Source organism: Panthera uncia, chromosome F2 (assembly GCF_023721935.1).
Source record: "Panthera uncia isolate 11264 chromosome F2, Puncia_PCG_1.0, whole genome shotgun sequence".
Classification (NCBI taxonomy): domain Eukaryota; kingdom Metazoa; phylum Chordata; class Mammalia; order Carnivora; family Felidae; genus Panthera; species Panthera uncia.
In genome coordinates this window covers 34,283,571-34,289,948 of record NC_064812.1, presented here as the reverse complement: position 1 = coordinate 34,289,948, position 6,378 = coordinate 34,283,571, and the positions used below count along the sequence as shown (strand labels likewise).

Here is a 6,378-nt window from a genome sequence, read left to right as displayed (position 1 = left end):
TATTTTTTTATTTTGTAAATGTTTATTTTTATTTTTGAGAGAGCATGAGTGGGAGAGGATCGGTTTCGGGGGGTGTGGTGGGGGACAGAGGATCTGAAGTGAGCTCTGTGTTGACAGAGGCCGGGACTCGAACTCATGAACCCTGAGATCATGACCTGAGCCGCAGGTGGACGCTCAATCCACTGAGCCACCCAGGTGCCCCAAGAATAAACATTTTTAAAGCTTGAAACAGTAGCTAGCCTCTGTTGAACACTAGCCTCTATTGTTAAGACTTGTGTTCAGAACCTTCCATGCACTGTCCCCTCTTCTTGACAACCCTGTGAAGCAGGTACTGTGTTTACTTCCAACAGTGCCTCTGGCCTCACAATGAGTAAGCATCGGAGTCTGAATTTGAACACAGGTTTTTTTGGAGGGGGCGGGGAATGCGACGAACATTCTAAATCCTTGATTTCATGACCCTCGAATTCAGGCAGAGTCAGATCACCCCCCTCGAATGGGTGGTGTATTGGGAGCTTCATGTATACGGACAACTTCTGTCTTCAAAATGCCCCACGGGCGGCCTCAGCTCCTTTTCCACCAGCTTCTGAGCTGCCGGCTCTCTCAGGAGGCAACATTTTCGCCTGGTTCTTACAAATGAAAGGCCTGTGTCTGCCCTGCTCTTTTTTTCCCTTTCCTCTCTTTACTATAATCAGGAAGTCACGTTTTTCAGTTAGGATAAGGCAATTACTTTTCTGCTGACTGAAGACTAAGCAGAAGGTAAACCAAACCTCCTTTTCACGTTAATTTTACGGGGACAGGATTGGGAGATGGCCTGACTTCCCTGCGTCTCACCCCTCTCTTATATCTACACCTCATCTGATGAAGGCATCAGTCAACAACAGCGACAACCAAAGTGGCATCGACAGTGTAACTGACTGTGGTCCTTTTCGCTCTCCTCTAGGAAAGGATGAATAAAAGTCACCATCTGTTTCCCAGAGCTTTGCTGTGCTGGGGTCTAACTTTATACATAAGTACAGTTAACAGCCTGCCCCACCCTAAGGAACAATAGAATAAACATGAAAATTAATTTGTATTTTTTCACTTGCCTGGGACTCATTTTTATTGACTCTGACTGGGGCGCCTGGGTGGCTCAGTCGGTTCAGCGTCCGACTTCGGCTCAGGTCATGATCTCGCGGTCTGTGAGTTTGAGCCCCGTGTCGGGCTCTGTGCTGACAGCTCGGAGCCTGGAGCCTGCTTCGGATTCTGTGTCTCCCTCTCTCTCTGACACTCCTCCACTCACACCCTGTCTCTCTCTCCTTCAAAAATAAATAAACATTAAAAAAAAATTTATTGACTCTGACTAAGTAGGCAATGCACCTTTGGTAAAGGGAATTGAGTAAGATACCCAACGTTTCTTTAATGATTGGAGGTCCAGATTAACTGTTGCCGTTAAGCAAACAGCAAACAAAAAATTGTCTGTACGTGCCTTCTTTTCTTTCAGAGAAAGAATCTCAATTATCTGGGCTACTCTGAGCTACGTGAACATTGCTGAGAACAGTCAAGAGCCCCAAGAAACAGTTTGCCCCCCTGCTCCAGCCCACAGTCAGGGGTGAGGAGAACATTCTGTTCTTGTCCGTGAGCTTTGCCCTAAAAACCCGAACCCTGCACTCCTGGACTCCTGGCCTTGTGAACTAGCCATCCTCTGCCAGCAGCATCGGGCAGAATCTCTTCCATCTAGTTGAGTCCTCTTTTCGTCCGATTATATTCTGACAGGTGCCTGCTGATTCTCAAACTACTTTTCAGATTCACATGCTGTCAAAATCTTCCTGGGTTCAAGGTGAAGTTTCGATCAGGGAGACCTGATGCTCGGATTTGGGACCATTGGTCTTAGTAAACACTGTAGATGGCACCATGCAAAGCCATAGAAAATGCTCATTCTCCAAACTCTGCCCTTCCTTTGCTGTAGAGAGAAATAAGACTCCGTGTGTAGGGACTAAGATCTAGGCTCCAATCTTCCTCTTCCTGACATTTAGACCAACCTTTGGCAAATTTCTCAACCTTTCTTTGTTTCAGGTGAAGAGGAATTACAGAAACATTATTAATTCATCCAGTGTGACGTTAAAGGACATGGAGGGCTCTAAACGGCCTTAAGAACACGCAGTGCTGGGGCGCCTGGGTGGCTCAGTAGATTAGGCGTCTGACTTCGGCTCAGGTCAGGATCTTACAGTTGGTGGGTCTGAGCCCCGCATCAGGCTCTGTGCTGACAGCTCAGAGCCTGGAGCCTGCTTCGGATTCTGTGTCTCCCTCACTCTGCCCCTCCCCCTCTCATGCTCTGTTTCTGTTTTTGTCTCTGCCTCTCTCTCTCTCTCTCTCTCAAAGGAAAAAGGAAAAGAATATGTAGTGCTATGTGGATGTTTTACCAAAACCTTCTCTGGGTTTTTGGAATTCTCTTTGGAATTAGTCCTGTGGGAATATGCCTCTGTGGATCTCTTCTCGCCTCTAATTCAGTCCCCTTTTCTTCAAGCTGTTACAGTCTACAATCTGAAGTTCTGCCATTTTAAAAAATCACACAGCAGCCACCTCATCATCACCAGACTTTCCTCTCCAGGCCATTTTCTGGAGAATGTGGCTCATATTCCCTGGTGAGAGAACAAATCGGTTATTCATTACATCTTATCAATGAGCTAGGGCTACACAGAAAGGAAGTCTAATGAAATCAGAAACTTGGAAATACCAGCAACTGCTTTGTCCCGGGTTTTCATCTGGGGTGTAACAAAGTCCCACAGGACATTCCTCCAGGCTCTGAGATGAATGCTGAAGGCATTGAAAGCATTTGTTGAATCTCTTTAGAATTAACTCCGAGGAGCTGACCTGTCTTCTCCTGAGAATTATTTGGTTTAAATATTAATGGGGGAGAATTTACAACGTTTAGTTTCACACTTCTATATAAATGTTTTGTGGTGACATATGCAGTTAATTATTTTCTTTTTTCCACATGCGCAAAATTTTCTCTTTCACTCTCTCTAACCTCTTAATCCAAGTCAAAAACTCATTTATCTTCTTGCTGTTTTAATATTTCAGTTTCTCTTTCTTGTTTTCACTCTGGTGGTCATGTTTACCTGGCGTCTGTGTATCACCTCAACGCCAGGACCACAGATCTCCCCCGGGATGCATTCTTCAAAGGTGAGAGGTGAGTGAATGGGCCCATGTTCAATGACACCTGCTGACTTCCCCCCCCCCCCCCATCTGTGAAGAATGGAATTAGATTTTGTGCTTTGGGGTGCTAACTTTGAGCTCTTTTCCTTTATAACAAAATTACAATTTGTAGGTCAATGAGGATGTGTCAGCTAGTCAAGATTGGGGAACCGGAGGGTTGCTCAGTGGAAACAACTTTAGAATCTTCCAGATGGAGGGCATGGGGGAGCCTACAGCTCTGGTTTGCTCGCTGAATCTGGACTCAGGGGATCCTTGCTGAAGTTTGGCATTCAGGACTAAAGAGATTTACCTGGAATCTGCATCCTGTTGGCCAGAATTATTGCTCCTTTCATTCCTCATTTGTATGACTTTTTCACTTGGCAAATTCAAAACGTATAAAGCAGTGAATCTGTCCGTATTCTTCTTTCAGATGACTGATCCTGAAGGCTTAGGGTCCTGCACAGCTTCTGTTCTGTCCTAGACTGTGACTGTCTCACTCAAGGTCTCCTTTCTTCAGCTCACTACACTTGGGCAGAGCCCTGTGATGCTTGGCCAGATAAATAAGATCTGTAGGTAGAAGGGCTTTGGTCCCTAAAGCCCTCTGCTCCAGTTACCATAGAAACAAGCCAAGGGTGATACCCACCACAAGGGCTCTTAAAGCCACACATACTTTATTCTGAGAATCCCATCGCATTACAAATACCACTCAGCAGTAGTTTTTATTTTTTATTATTTTTTTTTTCAGCAATAGTTTTTAAAGGCATGATCTACTTCATTGCTCTGGATGGCTTTGACTAAGGCTTTCAATTCCCTGTTGCAACCCTCCCTCCTTTAAAATAATTATTTTTTGTTGTTGCTTTTAAACTTGATGGAAAAAAAATGACCAATTCATGCCAGTTGAGTTATAGATCCTGAACAGATGGTTTAAGATAATTTATTACATGTTACATATTTACATTTAATTTATTAGATTTATTCCTAAAGTTTGGGGAGAAAATTTAGTACCAACTAAAGAGTTATAATTAAAAGAGCACAGAGACAGGGTGCCTGGGTGGCTCGGTTGGTTAAGCATCCGACTCTTGATCTCAGTTCAGATCTTGATCTTAGGGTCTTGATCTCAGGGTCGTGAGTTCAAGCCCTATGTTAAAAGAGCACAGAGACAGCAGTCAGAGACCCCAAGCACTGATGGAAACTTTAGCTCTCTCAGAGATAACACTTTACTTTGTGACTTTGGGTGATACCACAAACCTCTCTGGCCACGATTTCCAGTTGGTAAAATCAAAGGACTGGATCAGCTGATCTCTAACTTTTTCTGGGTTCAAGAATTCTTTGAATTTGTGGTGTTGTATAGTAGCAGAAGAGATTCCATGAAAAAAATAGAATGTTGCTCTGTCGACAATTATGTCAGAGAGTAATAAGCACTTTGTAGGAAGGTTGCTACTAACATCATAAAGGAAGGAAAAGGGAAGGAGGGAAAAGAAAAAAATACCACTTAACCAAACTTCTGCTGTGTGCTAAGAAATTCAGAGACATTATCTCATGTGAAAACACATCATTTCAGAGATTTCCTCCTTAAGGGACAGAGATGCCATTTCTGCTTCTGGCCCCAAATGTGCAGGATAGGATAGCTAACACTGAGTGAATGCTTTCCGTGTGCCAGGCACTTTTCCAGGCACTTCGTGCATACTTACACAATTTATTATTCCCATTCACAGATGAGGAAATCGAGGCACAGAGAGGTTAGGTAACTTGCCCAAGGTCATGGTTGGTAAATGGCAGAGCCAAGCTCCAAAGTCAGAGAGTTGGGCTCTAAATCTGTGCTCGTAACCATATCCCCATATTGTCTCTTTTCATTCATTCATTGAAGAAATATTTGATGAACACTGACTATTGGAAGGTAATGCCCTAGACTTCGTCTTATCTACTGGATGCTACATATTATAGACAATGGAGTCTACATTCTATACGTTATGTAGGATATGATGAATAACATGCCTATATTCTATATACTTTATAAGATGCATTAAGCTGTATACACTACTGTCTATATACAATGGGTAATAGACATGATTTATTATATGTACCAGCAGTGTTTTGCCATAATAGGTATTTAATAAATATATGTTGAATTAATGAATACAATACTCATTCAACATCATGTTCTATTCTGGCAGAGCTGGGTCACTGAGGGTTTATTCTTCCAGTTCTTCCCCTATCCTAGCCCTCTCCTTTAAGGGCAGTTTCCGTCTTTTACCAGGTGTTCTGGCTTTTTGGGGACAGGTAAATTCATTGGCCCACCCAAGTCTGAGCTCTAGTGTGCAACAAGGAGTCGAGAGTACAGTAGGAAATGAAGGAAGGGCTGACAGCTGGGCGATGGACAAAGGAATGGCAGGGCTGCAGGTGGGCTTGGAGGGAAGCCAGGCATGCCTCCCAGCCCCATCCAGAGAGGGTTTGCCTCATGCTCTGAGGTTCCTGGCCCTCTTTTGCTTTCTTGAAAACAAAGTTCAAAGTCGCAGAACTGGGAAGGTGTTAGTGATAAGCCTAGCCCAACTCTCTCAGAAATCATAGGCCCCACTCGCTACTCCCCAAACAAGGTAACAACCAGGCAAGGCCTCTGACTGTTCCTTAGCCACTAATTTTTAGTTGCAGTACTTTCTCCCCATTTTGGGGGTGGGGGGAGCGGGTTGTCCTCAGCTCTGCTGCTTTTGAAACAAGCGGACAGACCGCTTGGGATCCCTTCCAAGTGCTTCAGTTCTCCCCAGGATGGATGGATGGATGGATGGATGGATGGAAGGAAGGAAGGAAGGGAGGGAGGGAGGGAGGAAAAGAGGGAAAGAAAGGAGGGAGGGTGGGAGGGAAAGCAGGGTGAACGGATAAATGCATGAATAGATGAATGGATGAACAGAGGAGTGTGTGCATAGATGGATGCGCAGGACCCTGAGAGCTATAACGCCAGCCGGCCGGGCCGAAGCCCTCCTGAGACCCCCGCCCTCCTCCATTACTCTGGCCGCGGCTCCTGAGACCCCGGCCAGCCCCGGCCCTCCGAGGGAGGGAGTGGAGGACGAGGGCGAGGGGAGGGGAGCGGGGGGAGGGGAGGGCCTTGGAGACCGAGAGGAGGGGCGCACCGGGAGAGGGAGCGGCGCGGGGGGCGACGGGCGCCGCGGGGGCCGGGCGCCTGGCTGCGGCGCGGGCGGGCGCGGGCGA

At 45.8% G+C, this 6,378-nt stretch overlaps 1 long non-coding RNA gene across 2 annotated transcripts; it reads left to right on the top strand.

Annotated features, from left to right (window-relative positions):
- The first annotated feature begins 1,092 nt into the window (after positions 1–1,092).
- LOC125924790 (uncharacterized) lies at positions 1,093–5,386 on the top strand. Of its 2 annotated transcripts, XR_007458574.1 has the most exons (4): positions 1,093–1,588; positions 2,053–2,621; positions 3,061–3,169; positions 3,308–5,386. It is a non-coding gene; the product is annotated as an uncharacterized LOC125924790 (long non-coding RNA). The 2 variants fall into 2 exon arrangements; XR_007458573.1 differs by lacking the exon at positions 1,093–1,588 and having other exon boundaries at positions 1,605–2,621.
- Positions 5,387–6,378: the final 992 nt, after the last annotated feature.